We start from the raw sequence: 24,924 nt of genomic DNA, 5'->3' as shown, positions 1-24,924 counted from the left end.
ATTAGGAATATTAAAAATTCGGTGGCTCTGTGGAGTTTGATATTACCCTGAATTGTTGGTGATGTATATAGAATGTATTTGTTATTTTAAAAAAAGAAGAAAAGAAAAAGATTGCCTCTTGAAAGCCCTCCCTTCCCCTTCCTACTTTCAGAATGCATTTGCAAAAGTGCCTTTATTTTGAAGATAAGAAACAAGTCATAAAATGTTAATTAAATCTTCACATTTTAGTTACTTAGGATTTCAACTTTGTAGACCAACAGGAAATTTCTTTAAAGAAGTCTCCTCGGCATGTACTATGTTAAAATGCCTTTATATGCCTCTTTGTTGCAAGAGTGGTTGGATAACGGACAAACCATTCACATTTCTGGTTATTGTTAAAAATAACGTTGTCAGCGAGTTTCATTCTCTACCCATCTACCAAAAAACAGAACATAAAACAAAACTAACAACAGAAGGCAGAGATGGAAGCCCACCCTATCTCCTACCCACATCTCAGCTCTTCTAGATGGAAGCCATAAACTAAGGGGATTAGCTTGCAAGTTTGTGAAAAGACAAGATGACTCTCTGAAGTAAGGAATCATTTTCTAACCTCGCAGACACTCTTAAAACATTTTCTTACAAAAGAAACAACAAACAAACAAATATCCCTCTTTCAATTTGTACAGACATGCTCCACCCCATCCACACATACTTGTGACTGAGAGAAATCCTCTCTCTAATCCACCCTTTTCTTCCAGTCTCTGCTGAAATCAGTGTCAGTTTTCATCGGTACATCCACCATGATGGTACTGACCAAATCTGACTGACTGAATTCAGTTAAAAAGACCTTCATTATTTATAATGCTACAGGGCCAGGAACATGAACCAGATCTTGCCCTGAAAGAGCTTATAGTCTTATGAGATAGAACAAGATATACATATATACCAGTGATATATACCAGTGATGCTAGAAGACAACATATGTCAAAAGAGAGGAGTGAATATGTTGGTTCTCTGAAGCATACATCAGAATTGCCATCCTGTGACCACCCTGCTCCATCAGTACCATCACACACTGACTCCCTGCCATGACAGAGACATTCTGAATGTACATATCCCAGCATGGCTGCTCTTGAGTACCTATTCCGTACTTGAAATGTGCCTGGTGGGAACAAGAAATGGAATGTTTATGCTTTATTTTATTTTGTTTGACTTCAATTATGTTTAAATAGCCAGATGTGACCAGCAACTACCATTACAGACAGCCTGGCCATCATTCTCCAAATCCAGCTGTTCATTAACCTGGGATCATTATATAGGCTGTGAGTTCTGTTGCCTCATGGGAATTTGATCAACTACATCCAGATGGGTTCTGGAGATGCACAGGGTCCCCAATAGAGGATCTAGAGAATGGATACAAATTGTTGAAGGGGTTTGCAGCCCCATAGGAGGAACAACAATATGAACCAACCAGTACCCCCAGAGCTCCCGGGGACTAAACCACCAACCAAAGGGTACACATGGAGGGACCTATGTCTCCAGTCACATATGTAGCAGAAGATGGCCTTGTGGGACATCAATGAGAGGCAAGGCCCCTTGCTCTTGTGAAGGCTCAATGCCCCAGTGTAGTGGAATGCCAGGACAGCGAAGCAGGAGTAGGTGTGTCAGTGAGCAGGGGAGGGGAGATGGGATAGGGGTGTTTTCAGAGGAGAAATGAGGAAAAGGGATAAAATTTGCAATGTAAATAAAGAAAGCATCTAATAAAGAAAAAAAGAAAAGAAAAAAGAAAAGGTGAGATTGAAATGGGATACGCTACAAAGTGAATATGACTACTTTTCTTTAAACATAATGCTTTTACTGTTTAATGTGGTGTGTGTGTGTGTGTGTGTGTGTGTGTGTGTGTGTGTGAGAGAGAGAGAGAGAGAGAGAGAGAGAGAGAGAGAGAGAGAGAGAGAGAGAAGTATATATCTAAGGACATCTTGTGGAGTCACTTCTACTCTGTGAGTACTGGGGATTGAGACTGCTTAGGTTTGGAGTCAAGCACATTCCCCTACTGAGCCCAGGGCACTATTAAGGAAGATCGAAGTTGAAAAGGCCAGAGAACATAATGTTAACTATGAGGATCTGCAAGCCAAATCCCCAGAAGCTTGGAAGGGGCAAGCTAGCTTGAGGTTGCTGACACTGCAATAGCTTTATCTTGGTCTCTAGTCTCCATAACTGTGAAACAATAAATTTCTATTGTTTTAAACCATCCAGTGTGTGGTACTTTGGCCTTAGGGAACCAATAACATGTGTGGTTTTAATACACATAATAATTAGTTTGAGGCCATTTAAATTACTTGTCTATGATACTCATTTTATTAATACTTAAGGCACCAACTGTTCTTGTGTGCCTTCTCCCAATACACACTATGGATTAGGAAAGGAGTCTGTGCTCTGCACTGTCTGAGGTTCTCATGGGTACAGATAGGGAAACCCAGTTCTTCATTTCAAGAGCTCCAGTAAACTCAACGACCCCTGCCCCTTTATTTCCAAGGAGTTCATGGCGAAACCAGCAATTATTTATGAGCTGTCTCAGGCTATGCTTAAACTATTCCTTCCAACATTTTGAAAGCCACATACCAGATATAACTTGGAAAACTCTTAAATCAGGACTGACAAAAGATATTTTATTTTTCTTTCTGGTTAAATCAGTTGTACAATTAAGGTTTGTTATTCCATTGAAAGAAATGGGCTATTTGCATATCTTGAATTAAAGAAGCAATTTAACATTATTGAACTGAGGAACTGACAGGGGGCTAAACAGAACAGAACCAAAACCAACAACTGTGCTGTTTATATCGCTGCTTTTAGCAATAACAATGATATTAAAAACTATCATGAAACTGACTAATTTTAGTCTTTTGCAGACTATTTTAATTTTCATCTTGTAATGTGTCTACATGAAATAATTGTTTTCAAATTAGTAGCCTGAGTCAATGTTAAATATATGCCACATCTTTAGTTTGGCAACAATAATGAGCCTGCAAGGGCCAGCTTTGTTACTTTAAATTCTTCATAGAATATTGCTCATTAGTTATAGTTTAGACATGGATGCAGCTTTCCCTGTGCTGTATTAAATAAGTGGGACAATGGAGCAGATGGCTACAATACCTTTGAACACTCAACAGTATAGCAGAACCTATGACAATACAAGATTCACCATGGTCGATACAGAAAATGCCATGTACAGTCTGTTAATGCTATGCTATAGAGTTCTACATGCTCACCAAGCTGAGCACCTCCTTTAGACTTCTTTAGAAATCTCCCTTAGCAGATTTGATTTCACTCCAAGGCAGAACTAAAGATTTGCCTGTAGTAGTAATAAAAATACTCTCCTCAATAAAATACACCAGGCTTATATTTATTTTAGAATCCTTACTGCATTTATTTCTTTGCATTACTAGGGTTCTGCACTGTCTCCGATCATTTTAATCCAGCAGTTATCTGACATTTTAACTTTTTTTAAAAAATGACATATCTAATGAGATAGAGACATATCTCTGATGTAGTATCATTCTCTAGAGTCTGGCTGGCTACTTGAAAATTTCAAATTTCTAAACTTTAGAGAAAAGTCAAGAATGTATGTCTTCCACACTGAAGTGTTCCTTTAAAATCTGAAGCGAGTGCCTGGGCTATAGCTTGGTTGGAGTAGTTGGTAAATTGCTTGCTTCACATTCATGCAACCTTGGGTTCTGTCTCCAGCACTGCATTAAGTAGGTGTGCTGATGCATACTGGCAATGCCAGCACTAGGGAGGTGAAGGCAGGGAGATCAGAAGTTCATAGATCTTGGCTACTAAATAAGTTTATAGCCAGTCTGCAACACATTGACCCTTGTTTCTAAGTAAGGAGATAGATAGATAGTGTCAAATGTATGAAATTATATGTATGTGTCGCATAAAATCTTCTGTTGGTCAAGGTAAAACATAGCAGTATTTGGTGAATATCAGTTGTCCTTTGGCTTGTGTGGAAGCCAGCACACTGAGCTGTACATTTTAGAGCAGCAAAACAAAGCCAGCTGTCCCTGAACTCTTAAAATAAACTTAATTTCCAATGCCTCCTCTAAACTATTTTTATATAACTTGTCTAATAGGATGTGAAGAACTGTGTGACTTTATCACATTGAGTGAATAAAGGAAACTCTATGCCTATAACTGGGAGGAATCGTGTGTTGCAATGGGTAAAGTCAGAAGGCAGGGCCAAAACCATAGAGGGACATTGGTGTGGAGGAACATGGTTGGGGGCGGGGGACCTACTCTATTGGTTCTGTTTCTTTGGAGAACCCCGGTTCAATGATCTATCATCTACCTATGTATTCATCTATTATCTATCTATCTATCTATCTATCTATCTTCCATTTATCTACCTACCTATCATTTATTTCCCCATTTACCTACTGGTTCTATGTTTTTCTTTGTTTGTTCATTAGAAAGCCATGACTAATTGAAGTGTCAGAATTCCCATAGGACAAGGGTTGAGTTTAAGCCAAGTTTGCTAGCTTTTGTGATTTTAGTATTTCATGTGATAAAATACTAGCTTCATGTACCTAACTGGATTTTAGTGAACACTGGGACACACTGCAGTGTTGTACTCATTACATAAAAGAAATCTAACTTTTAGTGTAAAATCTACAAAAATGGTAGGCTTGGGAAATTTGCAAATTTAAATTTCTGGTTAGCTCAAGTTTCCTAGAAAGCTTGTAGTTTCAACCTTTAATATTTTCTTTCTTCTCCATTAAAGTTTATTTTTAACATAATTTTCTTTAAAACGATGATAATGAATTCCTAATGGATATATTTATTTAACTAGAGGCCTTGTTATTTATTTTCTTACAAGTTTCCATTTTTGTTGCAAAAGTAGACGTGTATGTGTGTGTGTGTGTGTGTGTAAGGGGTATCTAGTTAATGAGAATTTCTGTTAATCAGGTTTTTAAATTGTTTTTTTAGCAAATTATAATCAGGTGAAAACTACTTCCATGAATTTGAAACCATTTCTTATTATAGCATCTCCTTGATACAGCTGTGTCCCCCATCTTTATATGCATTTGAAACTAATGGTCCAGTGCTCAAGAATGCTCAGAGCACCGATGACCTGGGCACCATAAACCCACCAGAGCACTTTAGTGGCTGGTCCTTCATTATGCAGCTAAGGTCTTATCGAATCAGACGGTGCAAGGGAACAGCTGAAAACATTAACATGCCCACAGGTACTATAAATCACGCTGCCCATGCATTCTCTTCAATTCATGAGTTTTATTAAGTTGTAAGTAAAAAGAATAACCATCCTTGAATATCCAGTCTAATTCTTAAGCAATAAACTATAAAGTAACCCAGTGTTATTAGAAGATCATCTTTATTACGTACTCAGCCCCTAGTTTTCTAATAGAAATTACAGTTAACATTTTGAACTTTAAGAATAAAAGTCATTTTAGCAATGATGCAAAAACTAAAGTTACCTCTTAAATAAAAAGGTTCTTTCTTAACAACATACCATTTGGACTAATATCTCCTTTTTTCTGCTATTCTCAATGTGCACTTGGCTTTCTTTTTCTGAAACAACCATGTCATCTCATGAGACTTTTCGGATCAAGCTATTACTGGAAAAGAAACAGCAAATTCATCTTGTTCCTCAGCAGGTTTGGGTGAAAATCAGAAAAAAATCAGGCACAACACAAAGACATTGGGGAAGAATTTTAAAGGAACTGTGTATGAAATCACATACATTTACACTGTATCTGTTTCCTTTCCATCCCTCTGTCCCTTCCTTCCTAACCGTATCAAGCCGAAAACATTGCTACATCTGGACAGTTGGACTTGTCTTAACTACAAAAATTCATTCTCTTTGTTTTGGTGCTTTGCACCAAAAACTTCATTGTCATCTGATACAATCCATGATAACTATGCACCTTACAAATTTTCTGCAGGATTTTAGGTTTAAGGACAAACAAAACTATGGGATATTCAAATAATTCAAATGCTTACAACAATGAAGGAATACACATACATGCATATATATGAACATCTATATATTCTCTGGTGCTGGGGATTGAACATGAAGCCTTGCACATGATATACAAGTGCTCTGTCACTCACCTATATTCCATTATATTTAAAATGTTTTTATACAAAATTTCTCCAAGCTTGTTTTGAATTAATTCTGTAGCCCAGGCTGGCTTTGGACCTGTGATCTTCCTGGTCCTTGATTCCTAAGTGCTTGGATTATGAGCTTGCATTACGGAGTCTGGCTGAATAAATGTTTAATATTATTCAGAATTGTATTTAAAATTGGATAACAACAGCGGATTTTAAAAGAAACCCAGAAAATTGGTCCCTCCCTTGGAGAATCCAGTACTAGATTCTAGCATGTTGGCTAAGAATGCAAACATGTAGCTGTGTGGCTTTTATGTCTCAAAACCTAGGGAGCACACAAATTAGTATAATATTTGGGACTGATAAATATTACCACCAACATGTGCTCGTATTAGGTGCTCCATGCATCCCAGTTTACTGAGGAATGCTTCTGGAGCAGAGGAGTGGAGGAAGCTGCACAGTGTTCTTCAGAGAGGGGAAGGTATGTGTGAAGTAGTGTTTTTGGAGCTAACTGCTTCTTTCCAAATCTAGTCCACAGACACCCTGGTGGCCTAATAGCCTACAAATTGGAGCATCTAAAAAGAGGGTCAGCTGCTCACTAGTGAATAGCACTCTACTGGTTAAAGTCCACAGCAGACACCTGGAATAACTGTATGGCCCAGGAATTATGTAACATCTGGGTGGGATTTAGGTTGTGCCACAAAAGGGATGGGAGTCAAGACAGAGAAGTAAACAAAGGGCTTTGAAGAGTTTGCTAAGGTATTTTTCACTTACTTCTTATTGGGGAAACTATGGGATCATTTCTCTAATAAGGATCAATCTACTAGCTATGTCAAAGTTGAGGGGAAGAAGCAAGAATAAAGAGAAATCTTTGGGAAGAGGTTAATAGGTCTCTACACAAGCTAAATAAAAATGTAAGGAGACCTGGCCTGGGCATGATAGGGAAAATAACAGGGGTGTGGCAGTGATAGTAACAAAAAAGGGCCACATTTGAGGAGTATAAGGGAATGCAACTCCAGCAGCATCTATTAGGCACTACAGTGGACGAGATGTGAATAAAGGAGGCGATATTAAATGCAGAGGCCACTTGTGATAAGGGTGGGTCCCAGGCTAGCAGACAGCCAGGCGAGCACATTTTTGGAAGTGAGTTTCCACTGGAGTGACAGAGAATGGGAAATGATAGTTCGGGTTTCTCCTGCTCTGCACCCATCCCCACTGGGCCAGCTCACAGTGTTGTTCCTCTTATGCAGAAAGCAAACTCTGCCACAAAGATGCACTTGATTCAGGATATACACACTGCTATTTCCTCTTGTACCTCAGGGTGAGAAGGTCCAGCAGACATTTGAGTGAAGACAACAAGGAGTTTGGAGTGAAATTATTCTCACTTTTAGTACTGAGATTGAAATATAGGAGGCTATTTCATCAGTATCTGGCTGGACCCTTAAGATTTCAGGGTGTAAGGGAAGAAAAGGTGAGTAGCAAAAGGGGTCATGTAGCAAAAATATAAAATATAACTGAACATTGCTTAAAAAACAATGACGTGGAAAAACCGGGTGATAACTCAGTCAGCAAAGTGTTTGCCTTGTAATCCCAAGGACCAGAGTGTGATCCACTTGAGTGTTTAAAAGCTAGGAGTGGTTGGTGGATATTTGTAATCCAAGCACTCAGGGAGGCAGAGACAGGTGGATTCCTGGGCCTCCATGGTCAACTATCCTAGACAACCTGGTGAGTCACAAGTTCCATCTAAAACATTGCAGAGAGAACTGGTCGACCTGTAGCCTCTGCAGGTACCCACACATGCATTCCCATGTGCATGCATAGCTTCCTCCCAGCTTTTGCTCCTATATATTCATGAACATGTACATACACACACACACACATGCACACACACACTGATTATATCTCTACCATCTCTTAAGGTAACTACTTGGTGACACTATCTGATTATAGTTATAAGTAGATACAGCAGTGATGATAAAATGATTATGGGGGCAAATGATTACTTCCTCATTCAGTGTGACAATGAGAGCTGTGAGCCATGGTGAGAGGGATTAAGCAGGGGAGTAGACCTTATCACTAAGGACAAATCTCTAATGAATACCTGTGGTCATTAGTGCTGAGGAGAAGGTAGTTTGCATGCAACTTTCACAGAGGAAAGTTAGGGGCAACATAGGTGCTAGATTGTCAGTTAACTCAGCTATACGAAAAGGAAAGTACAACAGAAAGGGGTAAGATGGCCATGAAAATAAGTCAAAAGTAGAAAGCTAACTTATAAGATACTGCTACATTTGGCACTCATTTTTATTTTTTATTCTTTTAATTATATGCTATGGTTTGTTTCCTGATAAGATTCAGATAAATTAATTGATACACCCAAGGCCACACATAGTACAGGAGAGAACCCCCAACCCCTGTGACCATTATACTTAGATCAGGACATATGCTATAACACACATGTCAGACACTGGCATGAGACAGCCAGCAAGGAGTCCATGCTATTCTGTTACAAAGCAATTCAAGCCTTCTGCTCTTTCCCCTCCCAGGACTACACACCATCCATTTTATTTATTATTATTAATTGTTGTTGTTGTTGCATGTGTGTATTCCTGTTCACAGATACACACACTCATGCATGCATGTTGGCTTCCAGATACTGACATTTGAGTGTCTTCCCCCAACTCTCCCTCCACCTTTTGAATTTGGAGACTGGGTCACTGATAGAACCATGAGTTCACTGATTAAGCTATTGAGGACAGCCCACAAGACACACCTATTCTGCCTCTCAGTGCTAGGGTTACAGGACTGCACAACTGTCCCATGCCTGGCTTTGCCATGGGTGCTAGGGATCTGAACTCAGGCCCCCATGCTTGTGGAGCCATATCCCCAGCCCCACCTCTTCTCAATGTCCTCAAACCCTTCTATTCCGGTTCTTCACACCAGCTCTGCCATCTCTGGTCTTCCGTCATGCTATTCTGTCTCCTGCTCCTCAAGCCCACCAAGCTCCTTCTCACCTCTGGGCTTTCACTGGCAAAGCTCTCCCTGATCCACACACCCTTTGCCTGGGTAGCTCTTAATAGTCCTACAGGCTTTTGTTCAAAGATTGCTTCTTTGGAGAGATCTTCTCTTAAACATCACTAGGTCATATTCTTCAGGACCCATGTTCACTGGACTTAATACAGCCATGCTCTCATATTTACATATGTAATGGATGGATCGCTGCTTTTCTCTTCCAGCAGCTGGCAAACTCCACATGGGAAGGCAGACTGGATCAACCACTTTGCTTGCCACTGTATCCCCATCTTATGGGGGGAAAAAAAGAGAATCTGCTCACAAATGGTGCTGTCACTGTTTGCCAAATGACTGAACTGCAGACTGTCAGGTTCTGAGAACTGTTCCAAGTCCTTTCCCAAATATACTCCTATCTGCAGATGAGAGAGGGTGGAGAAAAAAAGCAGTCTTTAAAACCAACCAAGACTGCACAGCCAGTATGTCTTATAGGGGAGAGGCAAACCTAAATGCATCTGGCTTCATCTTCTGTTTTATTTGATTTGCTCAAGAGCATTGACTGAGGGTCACTTAATTATTTTGCCTTGCTTCCACTCGCTATATCTCTTTGAGTCTGGAAGCTCATTTAGGATAGAAATAATACTGTGTAATTTTACATATCCCACACATTGCCTTCCTAAGAGAAACTCTGAATTGTATGTTCATGTAATGAATGCCTGGATTAATGACATTCTTTAGTAATAATATCATGAAAGCTTTCTCAAATTGAGTTCAATGTTCTTTAACAACCTCTCTGAGAGAGACACGCACCCTAACATCTGAGTGTAATGCAGGCATATGAAGGACTTATCTTCTATCTGAGGACAGAGGAAATACCTCAACATGGTTTAAAGATGCAGCATTGGCAAAATGAAACAGACACGCTATGGACATCTCTTCTACTCACTGAATATTTGCTGAGCGCATTTTCCCTATGCCAAGTACTCTTACGGGTGCCAGGAACCAGAGACTAAGTTGTGGGCTTTTCCCTTATGGAGCTGTGTGGTAGCGACTGTGTTACAGTGATATAAATAAATAATCTTAAATTAACAGCATGGCCTATACTTGAGTGAGGCGAGAACAAGGAGGAGACTCAAGAAAAGCAAAGGCAGCATGAGTAACTCAGACTAGGGGGAAACAAGGCTAAGAGTTCCTGTTCTTCTCGATTTATTGACACACGCTCGGCATGTTGGGCTTTTTCTTTTTTCTCCCCCACTCCCACATCTACAATACCTAACTTTCATGTTGCTGCATGATCCTCTCTACATACTTAGAAAATCCTACTCATTAGCCTCCAGAGGTAGGCAAGTAACCATCTGTGAACAAGACCAAGAGCTAAGAGTGTGTATAAATTTCACCAATGACCAGTACATTCACCCACTATCAAACAGACGACCTGTTTATGAGATAAACAAGACAATATATATGCGGCTCTCACAGAATTCAAAGACGATATTTCAGATTCCCCCATCAGGTGCCAATGAAGATCTGCTAGCTGTAACTGGAGAGGCTGTGAAGTTAACCAGACTCCAGTGAAATGACTGCTCTGAAGCAAGCTCACTTCCCTGCCCCACTTGTCTGACGTCCTTGTTTACTTATAACAGTGTCCATGGAGGGTTTTCCTGCATCTTATAACACAACGGGTGGACCACAGTGTGGTAAATGACCCCACTGTGCTATGTGGACTTTCCAGTCAGCAGAGTCATCAGCCAAATCAGCTTTATTAAATATACTGCCCAGGGTATTTTGTTATAGCTACAGGAAATGGACTAGCACAAGATATGATCTGAAAATAATAACAACAAAGGATTGAATGTATGCATCTACTTGACAGTTCTTAAATGTAAAGTGCCCTTATGCTCAACAACAAAAAGTGCCAACCTTGTAAGCTAGTGACTTCACAGAACACCTATTCTGAAACTTCTTGACCCTTAAATTATTGTCTCAGAATTAGCATCCTAAGAATGCAGACATATAGAAAGCAGAAAGGTCAGTTGTGGCATAATCCCTCTTCTATGCACTGCTACTATGTACTAAAGACCATTTACTGTGCACTAAGAGAAGGGCTTTGTATGCACATTGGTGGTACAAGGCAGGTTTTACCATTACAATCCCGATTTTGCAGATGGGGATACCCAGGCTCAAGGAAGTACCTCCAAGCCTCGTAGATTGTTTTAAACTTATTTTTTCCTAATTCCAAAAATTGTTATTGCACCTACCCTACTGACTTTGGGCTGTACATCCTGAAACACTCCTGCACTGACTGGCATGCTGTTCTGATGTGTCACTATGACTGTGGGGCACCTTAAGTGAGTACAGTCTTTAGAAACAGCTCAGGTAGTTGTTTTAAACACTGCTCACAGCTTGAAGCTCTGGGAAAAATCATTTAACACTCTTCCCCAAGATTCCACAACTTACCTCTGCAAATGTTAAACACAGTAATCTTTTTCAGTGTTAAATACTTTATATCTGCCTTTTCTACATGTAACAGAACCGTGCCTTCAATGGTTTGGTTGTTGGTGTCTGTGTGTACATGATCATGCGTATGTGTAAATGGGTGGGAGAATGTATGCTCTTGTGGTGTGCATATAAATGTGGAGGTCAAAGGTCAGAATTGGATGTCTTCCTCTGTTGGTTTCCACTTTAGTTTCTAAGGCAGCCGTTTCACTGAGAATGCAGCTCACTGGCTGAGCTAGAATGATTGGCCAACAAGCTCCAGGTATCCCGGTATTTTGGCCATCCCCACTCTGGGATCACAAGAAGTTTGGGATCCAGACTTGGGTCTTAATGTTCATACAGCAGGCACTTTACCGATTGAGTCATCCTCTATCCCCTAAGTTGCCAATTTTGAGAAACCAAAATTGAGTCAGTGATTATACAACAATATACACTGTGATAATGATCAGAAGAACATAATCTTCAAAGATGCATTTTCATCCATTCCAATTACTTTAGGTGTAGTTTAAAAATTCGTGGTTAGTAATCTCAATATAATTTTAAAAGACAGTTCAATAGTTATTAGGTAAGTAAAATATGAAACTAGATTTGAAAATTAAAAGCAGTAAAATATTTTGTTTTATTTAAGTGTTACTTTATGTGAAATTATAGAATACTGTAGAGTATAGATAGGCTACTGGAGTTCACCTAGTCTAGTATTTTGCTCTAGAGCTGCAAACTAAAGAGGGAGAGATATATCAAGAGCTTCCCGTGTAAAGATTTATAGTGAGATGGAGCCAGGTTCATATCTTGACTCTGCCTCTCACCAGCCCTGTAAGTCACAGAAGAGGGTCTTAAAATGCTAGGCTAGAAAGTAGAAATGCTATAATTGTAATAAAGAATTCTCCTCAAAAACCTAACTCAGTCATTCATCCATCCATCCATCCATTCATCCCCTCATCCAACAAATATGTATTAAGATTGCACTAGTGTTGCTTCAGGCAAGTTATTTAGCATTTTCTGCCTTTGTTGCTCAAAGAGCCATAAAGTAAGGATCTATATGACAGTGTCAAACAATCTATGTGACAGTTGTAAAAAAGTTATTGTATATAAAGTGTTTCTGGTTTCTCCTGGTACAGTGCAGAAAGCTGAGAACTAGTACTGGAGATTATTATCATTCTCCTACTACCCTGTGTGTTGGGGAAAATGATGGACTCTGGGGATATAATTTAGGAGCCCTATGTAATATTTTCCTTCCAGTTACTAAGCATCTCATTTGCATAGACCCAATCTCTCATTCTAGTGCTCAGCTGCGAGAACGAAGCCATTTGGAAACTTCTTCACGATGGTGTCTGTTTTGACAGTGCTATCCTTCGTATATGAAAAGAAAAACACTCCATATGGAAAATCTGTGCATAAAACTTCGTGCTTTCCTGAAAATATCTCTGCAGACTCAGTTGGCCTCCTGGGTGAGAAATGATGAGCTTGTGAGTGCATGAGGAGGTTAGCTGTGTCCCCACAGAGTAAAGCAAAGTTAACTGGTCCTCTGGAGGATTGAGCCTTGCCTGTCGTCCTGGGCACTCAGCACCCTAATCAGCAATAACAAGACACAGAAATCCAGTTCATTGTTCTCGGTTGTTCTGTGATAGCCAGGTGAGTTAATGAGAATGCAGATTCCATAACTCATGTCTGATGAGTTCATGTAGATTCCCTTAGCAGTGCCTCGGAACTCTCAGGATGTGACAGAAATTCTATGTAATCTTACTTAAGATTGTGTGTATCACAGAGAATGCATAAAGCTTTGAGTGACCATATAGCTTAGCTCTCTTCTCCCAAGAAAACATTACCGTATCCAAGAGAAGCAAAGGGTCAATATACCTTTACGGCCTTGAAAGAAAGCTCTCTTCAAAACTCACTTTGATGTGCTAGTCTTACGAACAGGAAATGAAAAGGCATAAGCTTTTAAGTATGCAATCTCTGTCTCTCTCTCTCTCTGTCTCTGTCTCTTTCTGTGTGTGTATGTACATACATATGAACGCACTCGGGTGCATTCACGCACATCTTGGTCATCATTTTCTCATAAGAAACTGAACTACTCCTGCCCAGGAAAAGAAACAATCAAATCCAGAAAGCTACATTACTGAGGCCAGCAAGATGGCCTAGCATATAAAGGTGTCTGCTGCCAGGGCTCTGGCCTTTTCTTCAGGTTATTATGTACAAGTTGAAGCAGTTCTTCTAGCATCTGGGTGGTGTTTGGTCCCTGGGATCTACATCATAGAAGGAGGGCTGAGTTCTTAAAGTTGTTGTCTTATTTCCACACTTTATGGCATGGGTGCACAGGAGGGCACACTTGCAAGTGTGTGTGAGCACGTGCACACACACAGACACAGACATACACAGATACACACACAGACATACATACACAGACACACAGACACACACACACACACACACACACCCCAGATCATTGCCCATTTTCTCAGTAGGTCATCCTCTCTTTGTTTTTTCTTCATTTTCTAACTCTGCTGTCATTCTCTTACAAGCTTTCTTGCCAATTTATCCCTGGTATTTTTTTTAAGCTGCTGTGGTCAGCTTAAGACCTTAGAAAGTGACATCCCCAGCCCCCATTCCTCTGCAGGGGGTGGTAACCCAGTTTAAATCCCTCTGCTTAATTCCTCTTCACTAAAGCATCCCAGCTTTTGACTTTGGTAACCAGGAGCTAGAGTGCTGAGTCACCCTCATAGAGTTACCTGTCCTACAGTCAGAGAGGAAGAGGCAGTGGGCATGAAAGAAGCAGAGAGCCTTGGATCTTCTCGCTTCCTTCACTCACCATGCTACCTTAAAGACAGTTTCAACCAGGGCTAAGAAGCAAACCCTGTTCTTTTACAGAAAAATATCATAGAGATATGTTAAGTGACTTGCTCAGCATCACAAGGAAACTGTTCATGGTTCTTGTTCCTTTAGTTATTAGAGGAAAAGAAGAATGATGATACTTACCATTTCCAACTGTCACATGTCAAGTGAGATGAATTTTATGATCGTGCAAAGTTTAAAGTTCAAAGACATGAGGCATTCTTAGCTTTTATTTTCAACTCAGCCATATCTTCCCTCTATGCAAGCTTTTGCTGTGTTACTTATTGCTATAGACTTTCTATTTTGTACCTCGTGTGTTTACAAGACACACTGAGTACTTAGAGTCCTATAAGGAGCAAACAAGCAGTCTCCAGTCTGCAGTTCTTCATACACTAAGGGAGCCTTTCCTCAAGCAAACCTGTGCTATATCCACTCAATGGAACTAGACTTCAAACTATCTTTTGCATCCCTGTTTCTGATGATACCTCATTCTTCACATTAACTGGTGTGATTCGCAAAGCCTTTTCTGGCCGCAATTATATGAATTAAAATACATCGTGAACTTCCACAGTACACTTTGCTCACTTGTCAGGGTCCTTTCTGGAATCCCAGTTGGATATAAGTTCAGTGGAGGCAGAGGCAAAGTCTATGAGAAGATGGTTTCACATTCAGGGTCCTATTGATGTCAGATCAGGTAAAAATCTTCATTGAAGGAGACCAACTTAAGCATTTCAGAATGCTTACCACCTTTGGCTTCTTCACACTAAATGCTTTCAATTGTTTTAAAGATAGACTTGAACAATTTTCCAGATACCCCGTGTATATGTGTGGAGCTTGCCACTAGTGGAAATCTGCTAAGACTATCTTTTTCATTCTGGGCACTGAAAAGTACCAATGACTACAATGACTGATAGACACAAGACACTTGTGCTAGATTTTGATATATGAGCTGTATCTTTACTTGGGTTCAGGGCCTAACATGACATCTTGCATGTACCTAGTGTTCAGATTGTACTCATCAGGTGAACTGATGTTTAGGAATCATAGCCAGCTTCCTATTTCTTCCTTCAAACTCTTGCCCCTAAAAGGGTCTCTCATGCCAGGGAGTATGAAGCTATCAATATTGGGGGAGATTATATAAGTTTGTTTTAACTTAGGTTTATGGGTATTTTACCTGCATGTATATATGTGCACCACCAATGTGCTTGGTGCCCATGGAGGTCAAAAAATGGGATCAGGTCCCCTGACATTGGAGCTATAAGTGCTTGTAAGCCACCGCATGTGTTCTGGGGACTTAATCGGAAAACTGCGGTTTTCCTCAAGAACAAACAGTGATCTTAACCTTGGATCCATCTCTCCACACACCCCCAGAAATTTTTTTAAAAGAAAAACAAGAACAAGAACAATAAGAAGAAGAACAACAATAACTAGCTTAGCTGTAGGGCTAAAGACCAAAAAATCACCTTGTAGGAAAAAGGTGCTGTTGTTTTCTTGACCATTAGCTATCAAAAAAAAAAAAAAAAATCACAGCATCGGAGCAGGGTCCTTGCAGTAACAATCCTAGAAGCATTTAGCAGCTTCCCTGGATCCTTTACAACAGCACTGTGACAGGGATAGAAAGCATCAGGATATTTGCAGGACATCATACATCAAGGAAGGTCATACGTCCTGGCATTAGTATCAGAGCTGGGAACTGCTCTGAGCTTTCCTGACTGTGCACTGTACTTGATTATGCTGATTATGATGGATACAAATGAAGACTCACTACTATTGTGATATAACAATGCAGGTTAATGATATTCTTTATTCCTAAAGGGGGAAATTACAGACATGAAACCAATTAAGCCACCTTTCTCTCTTTGCAAAGCTGTTTTAGTTGTCCTAAATGAAGATCCTCACACTGTGCTCACTGCTAGTAAAGAGAGACTAATTTGTTCTCCTATCTCAGATTTTTACTGTGATAGGCACTGATATTGGGGCTGGGCAGGTTTTCCCTTCTGAGTTGAAAATGACTATGTTAATATGCTAGCTCACAAAAGGCAGTACTAAATGGGAAAACCAAATATTTTGAAATGAATATTCAACAGTTGATCCCTTTTCAGAGGTCCAGCAATGGTGCTCTTGGAAATCTCTATTAGGTAAAGGCTCTTGATTGCCCTTTCCTGAACATGGCTATAGGAAGGCTGTCCTCCTGTGATTGACAAGGTGGCTCCAGAGAACAATGGGACACTAATTTATGTGTTCCTCAAACTTTAAATAGTTGTACTTTAACTCCAGGGCTTCAAAATATCTGCCACAAAAACCTTTCACATAGAAGGATGTCATGTCACATGTACATTGTTAATGTAACTATGGTAACCCCCCAAAAATGCCACCAATGTGTCTGTTTCATATACAAATGAGGTGACAGCTGTGGAGTTCATGTCTGACTGTAGTATAATAGACGTGAGCTAAGACAGCCTGGGTCAGAGATTACAACTCATTTACAGTTATCAGAGCTTTCAAATAACATCATGACTCTAAGCTAGAAAGAGAGTAAATGGAAAGTAAGAAGCCACTGGAAAAGAGGGCTCTACTCCATAGCTCTCAAAACTAAGTGCCTTAACCTAATGCATTTGTAATTTTAACAGGTGCTCCAAAATTAGGGTTAGCAGGACCTCTGATGTGTATTCCAAGTCAGCACCTATTTTCTCTGCTTCTTAGGGGCCATATTTCAGTTCAGTGGGTGAAAGAATTCCATCCAAGTTAAATGTTTTATGGTAGTAATGGTACTGGATGAAAAGCTTCTACAATCATCCTGACTGATTGTGGTAGTTAGTCCTTTCAACCCCATTTGCCCAGATACTCTATGTTACAACTAAGGAATCTCAAAGTTGGCAAGGTAAGAAGGACATACCAAATCATTTAGGTATAATTGGTAATAGCCTATTTATCAACCAAGTAACTGGTAAAATCATACAAGGTCAATAAACCATTTATTATGACTATATCTCTTCCTTGAGACATGCAAACTAAACCCAGAATGGTGATATGAAAGATATGAGAGAGTGAGAGGGAGGGAGGAGAGAGAGAAAGAGAGAGAGAGACAGAGAGAGAGAGACAGAGAGAGAGAGAGAGAGAGAGAGAATGTTTTAAAGTGAACTTCATTTAAAACTTTAATGGCAAATAGTTCACTTGTGCTCTCTAAAATCTTGCAATTTACTGAGTTTAGCCTTTGTTCTTCGAGCCAAAACAAGAGAGACTACATGTTTTTCTGACTTCATCTATATAATTTTAATTTTATTCTGAATAAAATATTAATCAAAGCTCTATTCATGAGTTAAAGATATTTCCATTGTTCTCAGAAACCAAAATATGATTCTAAAATGGAAGCAGCTTTATCTTCAGATTGGTTTAACCCAAAATAGATGTTCAGCATAATAATTTTAAAAACTTAAATACAATATTGGAGCAGCCTTATATTAGTGCCAGAATGAATCAGAGAATAACTATTTGCAGCTGAAAAAGAAATTGCAACAAAGAACCATGAAAGCCTAGTAAAAGCAGTATCTATGCCTGTAATGTATCATACTTTATAGACAGTTTATGGCTTATTTAAGGTGACATAAAAGTCTCTAATATGATAATTGATGATTATTTATAGTTAGTCGAGAGGAGAAAGAAATATAACTGTAATGGTAGATTTATTTCTTAGAAGTATCTTTAAATATGTTATATTCTCTGGCTATGTCACTGAGAGAGAATATTTGTAATAGAACAGTTCAGTTGAAGAGTCCAGCAGTATCAGAGTCTACACAGAAGCTGAGGGGCAGTTTTCTCATGTTTGCCTTACTTGTTAATACACAGACTCTCACAGGAGCTACCTATGACTATTTTGTTAGAACTACCGCCTGTGGTTGGCGCTGGCTTGTGTTTCTTTTATTTAACAGAGTAATCTTTTCTAATAAGCACCTTACTGCTTTTATTTACAAAGGAATGTTCACTCCGTCTTTCCTGCATGAGACTTGTGCAATAAAGATCTCTCCCAGGGAGGCCAATGGTTTGACAGTTCAAGGCTGTGATATTGTGCCATCTTAGTTTGATTTCAAAACTATCCTGTGATAATTTTTACAACAAAGGGGCACGTGGGCTCAGAAAAGCCATCGCTCTCTCTCTCTCTCTCACTTTTTTTTTAGTCATCCCTCAATTCCATCGTGAGGACAACAATGCCAGGTTTGAAAGTCCCAGAAGAGCTCAGCATACCAATGCTACTTTCTGACTTCTGCATAGCTTCTAGACACCAAATGCACCAAGCCACAAGATAACACTTCTCACTCAGATTGGACTCGATTCATTTTTTTTTTCCTACGTGAAGTAGGTGGCTTTAAAGATAAAGGACACTGGACAAGAGTATAATTATAATAACAACAACTTCAGAAAACATGGGAAACAGCATGCCAACTTTTGTTGTCCACTCCTATTCCCAACCAAGCCCCTCAAAGTAATATGGTCTTTCTGTCATATTTTATGTCTCCTTTGGTGACTATATGGAACACAGGGGCAAACGTTGTTCCGTGAATACGCTTCTTTTTCCCTTCAACAGTGTTTAGGACTGACAAAAGAAGAGTTTCTGGTGCTGGCTTGTCAGGGGTTAGGACTGCAAGCCTCAGATGCAGCACAGGATGTCCTGCTTTTGTTCCATTGGTCTTAACACTATCAGGAGGTGAACAACATAGCAGACTGGCTCATACTATACAAGACAGAAAGGTCCTTGCTTTGGGAGTCCATTGAATGACTTCCTCTGCTCGCTGTTCTGTACTGAGACGCCCTCACACACAGAACCAGGTCTATTTCCTTTGCTGGAATTGGATGCCCATCACCTGCAGTTCTCTAACTTTAGCACCTATGGAACCCAAATGAGGTTAAATGGACAGTGACCATTCTAGTAAGGTCTTCCAGATGATCAGTGACAACTGCCTGTTCCTACATTACTTATCTTACAGGGCAGGGAGAAAATGTTGGCCAAGGCAAAACATCATTCAAAGAAAAGGAAAAAGAACTTTAAAAGTTTCGAAGTCTGTGAAGACATCACTTCAAAGCCCTGGAAGTGGATTGATTAAAGTTACCGCCTGCAGGGAAACAGGCCCTATATGTAGCCGGCACATCTACAGCCAGGTAAGAGCCAATGTGGCTTTCCATATAATACCACACTACAATTTTGGCTCGGGAATAAAGGTATCAGCAAGCCATGGAGTCCCCAAACAGAGAAACTCACACTGCGCCTTTATTCCACGTTCTTAAGGTCTATTGTTAACTGAAGACTCCTTGTCTTTTCAAATTCCTTCATGTGAATGGATGAGGCCAGACATCTGCCAGGATCCCCTTACATTTGCATGCAAATTAGAGACTTCATGACACACAGGGCCTTGGAGCCAGTAATATCACTTGGACTCTCGCTTTATACAGGTCAAAGTATAAATCTTCGTGAACTTTCCACTCAAGTTCTGCCTTTTAAAAATGAAGTAATGATCATTCGTGAGTAATATTAATTGCCTAGATGTCTGTGGTCAATTGAACTACAAAACAAGATAACAGGATAGACTCAGAAGATCCTACAGGAAAAAGTCCAAGTCAGCAGTTGTTGTTTCCTTGGCAAATTTGAATGCATCCACATTTGTTTTATTATCTGGGTCTGCGAATGAACATACTAAGGACAGGATGCGATCTAGGAGCTTTTGCCTACGTGATTCAGGCACTCGAAGGCGTTTACACTCTGATCTCTCACTCTTTGCTCAGTTGGCTTTGAGGCTATTGCTGTGGATACCGCAGACAAGGTCCCTCTGGAGCAAGTACTACTACGGAATCTTCCAGCCTGCGCATCCGTGCCTGCTGTCCGGCAAAAGACCCAGGACGAACTTTCCAATCTGCCCAGTGTGCAGGGCACCTCTTGGCTGCTAGGCTTTCGGTGGGGGGGGGGGGGGGGGGGAGGGGAGGGAACCCAGCCAGCCAAGGACTTCCCTCTGAGGTAGCGGTGACCGCAGGAACCTAGGAAGCACCAGTAGGCAGCAGCCCACACCCCTCTCCTTGCAGCACAAAGGACACTCGCTGGCAAACTTTCCTAGTCACTGACCCCAGAGCAGAATGCCTGGAAAAGATCAAGACTTCCCTGAAATTTCCACGTCTATAGCAAGCCTCCTTAAGGGAGCTTCCTCTTCTAGGCTCAAAACAGTTTTCTCCTCCTTGCACCACATAATAGTTGAGTATGTTCTCCCCAATGCTCTGACTTCAGTATCCTCAGTGTTTTGTTAATTACACTCCTTGCTCTTTATTCTTAACATCGTAGCCTCTGCCGAGACCTTTTCCTCTCCCCACAACCTGCCACCTTTCTTTCCTTTTGACCCCATTCCCAACTCCCTGGGTCTTCTGTCTGCTCTCTTCTCAGGCCCCCAGCTTCTTTCCCTTGATCACAGCACCAAGCCTCTCTTTCCCCCTCTGATGGGTCCCTGAGATCCTGGGGCCTCAGCTCCAGTCACTGCCTTTTGCCCATTTCTATCTGGCCTTTCTTCTCAACTATTGCTCTTGCTCGCCCTGCTTCATTTTGAAGGCAAGAGGGTGATCGGTAGATTCTCCTTTCCCGACTTCGTTTTTCCTCCTTGCTCGAGAAACCGCGCCCCCTTGTTCCCCTTAGCCCTGAGATCTTATCCCGAGGTTTCTCAAACGCTGTAGGGTCCGCCAAGCTGCCAAGTTTGTCCCTACTTCCTCCCTGCTGCCTCCCACACCTCCCGCTGCCTCCCACACCTCCTGCTGCGGCCCAGTTGGTCCGGGCACTTACCCTAAGGCTGGGCTGACAGGGGTGTTGGGGTGCGCACGGAGCGGGTGGTGGTGGCAGCAGCAGCCACTAGCCGGAGGATGAGGACCGGCAGAGCAGCGCCTCCACCCAGCCCGCAGCGCGCACTGGCTCCTTGGGGGACCCCCAGCAGAGCACCAAGATGCAAGGCGAGACAGCCCCGGGAGCAACAGCTGCTGCGCGGGGCTGGGCTAAATCGCGTTCTTGGGGGTCGTGGTAGAGACAGGCGGGAATAGGAAAGAGGGTAGAAGAAATGGGGTGCAGAGGGCGGGGCAACGAAGGATCGGTCTCAAGGAAGGCGCCGGAGGCTCCTCGGAGTGCGGTGGCAAGGATGCCGCTGCCTGGGAGGACGCCGCGGGCCCCGGTCCCCGCCCGGCAAGCGCTGCAAACCGGGGCGCACGGCCCTCGCCTGGCTCCACGGCTTGCTGCCCGCGCCCTCCGTGCGCCCCGCTTTGTGCTCCCCGCAGCCGGCGTGCACCTGGTGTAAGCAAAAGCGGTCAGCTGATGGGCTGCGCGCCGATTGGCTGCTCAGCCGTCTCCTCCCCTCCCGCCCGACCCCCTTCTCGGCCTCCCCCCTCCCGCCCTCCCGCCCGCTACGCCCGCCTAGGCGCAGTCCCGCGCTGGGGCACCATCTGTAGCCCGCCCAACAAAGGGGCAGCTCGGGCCCGCCACCCTGGGCCTGCCAGATCGCTGCAATGCCACTACAGCCGCTGCAGGGAGCAGAGAGCCACTCCTTTTTTCTTTCTTTTTCTTTTCTTTCTTTCTTTTTTTTTTTTTTTAAATAGGAACGAAAGACTGTGACTGGGAGAGGAAGACAAGGACAGGGGAAGAACCCTTGTAGGAACGCCATAGTCTCCATGGGACTGCAATGGAGTTTTAAGTATGAGTTCTGACCCATCCTTTGGAGATAGTTGGCTATGTGGTGCATACATACATACCCGCAGTTGAAATGGTTTATGCCTTTGCCGAACCCAGGGTAGTTCTGGGACCCTTAATTGCACGGCAAAGCCACTGTGAAATTCTGGAGGCTTTCTGGAAACAATTCTGAAACTTTGAAACTGTAGTTTCTGTTTGGTTAGGTGTGAAACTTGTGTTCACATTAGCAGAGGATTGATTGAAAGTGCAGACTGCAGAGCGGTCTGAGGGCAAGGGTGGTGGGAGGCAGGCAAGAGTGTGGAAGTGAGGGTGGAAGTGGTTGAAGACTAGACCTGAACCAGGGTCTCAACTTCAATGTGCTATTGGGGGAATCAGCTTTAAGAGAGAGAGAGCATCATTAACTTTGAGAAAGAGAACCTGATTTTATTTCCCCGGGATACTCAAGTCAAGAAATTCTGGGGAATTTGGAAGACTACATTATCGCAGAAATTACTTTTGAAGTCGTTAATGCTAGGAGAGAGATTCAATAACAGTAATCCTGCATTCTTGATCCCTATAGCCCCCCCCCCGCCCCCGTCCTGCATAGATATCTGAAAGGTGTTTGCTTACACTTGTCAATCTGCTTTATAACGTCCCAATAGTATTTTGTAGCCACTGGTAGTCAAATGGGGTACCTTAATAGGTTCTAGGGAAAGACACTGTTAGTATGAAGGTTAGATAATGAGTGAATTGTAGAGATAGCCAGACAAAAGAAAAAGAAAAAGAAAAAATAAGTTGAGTTTAGATTAGACTAGATTATCTGTGTTTTTTTTTTTTTTCTCTTCATTTTTCATGTAGACTGCATGTAGGATAGAGTTTAAAAGGAGTTACTGGTAGACATAGAAACGTGCATGTGGTCTTTCAAGAGGACTTAGAAAGTCTGTATCTTCTTGGGAGATGGAGAGAGATGATGCTGCACTGTGTGATGCAGGGTGGCTCCTAAGCCGCGGAAAGGTGGGGCTTGGATGGAGAGGGTTTACTCCAATTAGGGTCCATGTCCCCATGGGAAAGTTACTTTGCCGCTTTAAGCCTTAGTTTTCTTGGCTCTAAAGTGGGACTAATCACAATCCCAGGCCCAAGGAAGTGTGTTGCTTAAGTGAGAATAAGCAAGTACAATCCCTGTAGATGTCTTACTGTGTGGCAGATAGTAAGCACTGACAGACATAATCAGTAGGCATGATGTAGCTAGGTTTTACAGATTAAAAAAAAAAAAAAAAGACATCGGGTCAGATGGGGGATTGTGATGCCAGCGCTGTGTACTCCAAGGAACTGGCAGAGCCAGCAAGAGAAATGCTATCTCTGCCGTTCGAGTCATTTCTTTTAAACCAGCATATCATTTATTTACACTAATTTCTCTTTTCCCCAAAGTAAGAGTGAGGAAGGAAGCATAACCTACTTCTACTTGGTCACTGCATTTCTTTGGCTCCAGTCAGAGGAACACTAGGAAGACCATGTGTGCCAGCAATGGGGGCAGGAACTTAAAGCTGGAGAATGGTTACTGCTGAGTGGAGGTCCAGAAGACATGGTGATGATAAAGTTGGGGGTGTGACCTAGTTGTTGGATATTGGATGGATTCTTTAGATTGTTAATGGCTCTACATTTTACAAACTGTCATCTTATAACTGTGCAAAGGGTGTTGGCAAATACTGTCTGTGCTGCCACTTAAAAGCCTTTGGCCATTGAGATGAGTGAAGCAGAGAGTACATGACTAAATCTAATTTGTTCCTCGCTTAAATCCTCTAGTACATCCCTAAATGAAGCCGTGGTGAATCCATCCTGTTCTTGGGGCCAGAATTTATTTGCTGGTCAAGTAAGTGCTTGGAGGGCACTGATGAAGACTGGCATCTTCAAAATGGAATGGAGTTACAGAGAGAGGAATGAGCATCCTCTTGAGGCCTGGGTCTTCATGTTAATGCAAGCAGTTACTCTAGCGTTTTAGAGTTGGCTATGTTGAGACACTACAACCTCCATGGTGTTCCTCTCATTCATTCTTGAGTTTTATTTAGCTTTGAAAAGCAATGTTTTCGGTATTCCTCTAATTATACTAATCTATGTGGTCAATGCAGAGGAAGGAGAGACAGCACTGTAAACGGTGGCCATATTAGAATATTCTTTTAGTGAACACTACATTTTGAGAACAAAATAGGTATATGTCACTTAAAAACCACATTTTTTTTAGAAGTCAAAAACTCTAACTAACAGGACTCTATTCCTTGCACTCTCGAGACTAAAAGATTAGTCTCGAGATTAAAAGTATTAAAACAACTGCCACTAAGCTTTGAGAGTTTGCTGCATGTGAAACCCTCAGTATGTAAGTCTTGTGGTCAGCATTAACTTTCATGCCAAATGTGTTATGTGTCTAAAAACATTGGAAAATGGAATGAGTTTTTACTAATACACACAATCCTTGTTCTTTTGTTTAAAAAAAACTATAAAGTCATTCTAATACAAAAAGTCACTAATTGAAATTTGTAATTATAGTTAGTTTTAGCATTTAAGGGTGATTATTTGAGATGAAGCTAAGGAGTCTGAACATCTGCAATTTGCTCAGAACTCTCTCTGCATTAGGTCTAAGAGTCTTACCACTCAAGAAACCCCCTTCGTCTTGGTTAAATGAAGATATTAAGCACTTTAAGTAAAACTAATGTTAATGGGTTTATAGCGATGAGTACAGGTTCAGTTAAGCCAAAAACTTGTATATTTACCAATTGGTATTTTATGCTCTACTGAATAAGGGATTC

General features: G+C 41.4%; 1 protein-coding gene across 1 annotated transcript in view; it reads right to left on the bottom strand.

Annotated features, from left to right (window-relative positions):
- The window catches only part of Lrrn1 (leucine rich repeat neuronal 1), a 37,710-nt gene extending 15,939 nt beyond the window's left edge, over positions 1-21,771 (bottom strand). Inside the window, exon 1 of the mRNA XM_021165408.1 lies at positions 21,254-21,771. The gene's annotated coding sequence lies outside the window, so the exon portion shown is untranslated. The remainder of the gene's footprint in view (positions 1-21,253) is intronic.
- Positions 21,772-24,924: the final 3,153 nt, after the last annotated feature.

This window comes from Mus caroli, chromosome 6 (genome assembly GCF_900094665.2).
Source record: "Mus caroli chromosome 6, CAROLI_EIJ_v1.1, whole genome shotgun sequence".
NCBI lineage: Eukaryota > Metazoa > Chordata > Mammalia > Rodentia > Muridae > Mus > Mus caroli.
Note: the sequence above shows the minus strand (reverse complement) of the source record. Positions and strands in the feature narration are given on the sequence as shown.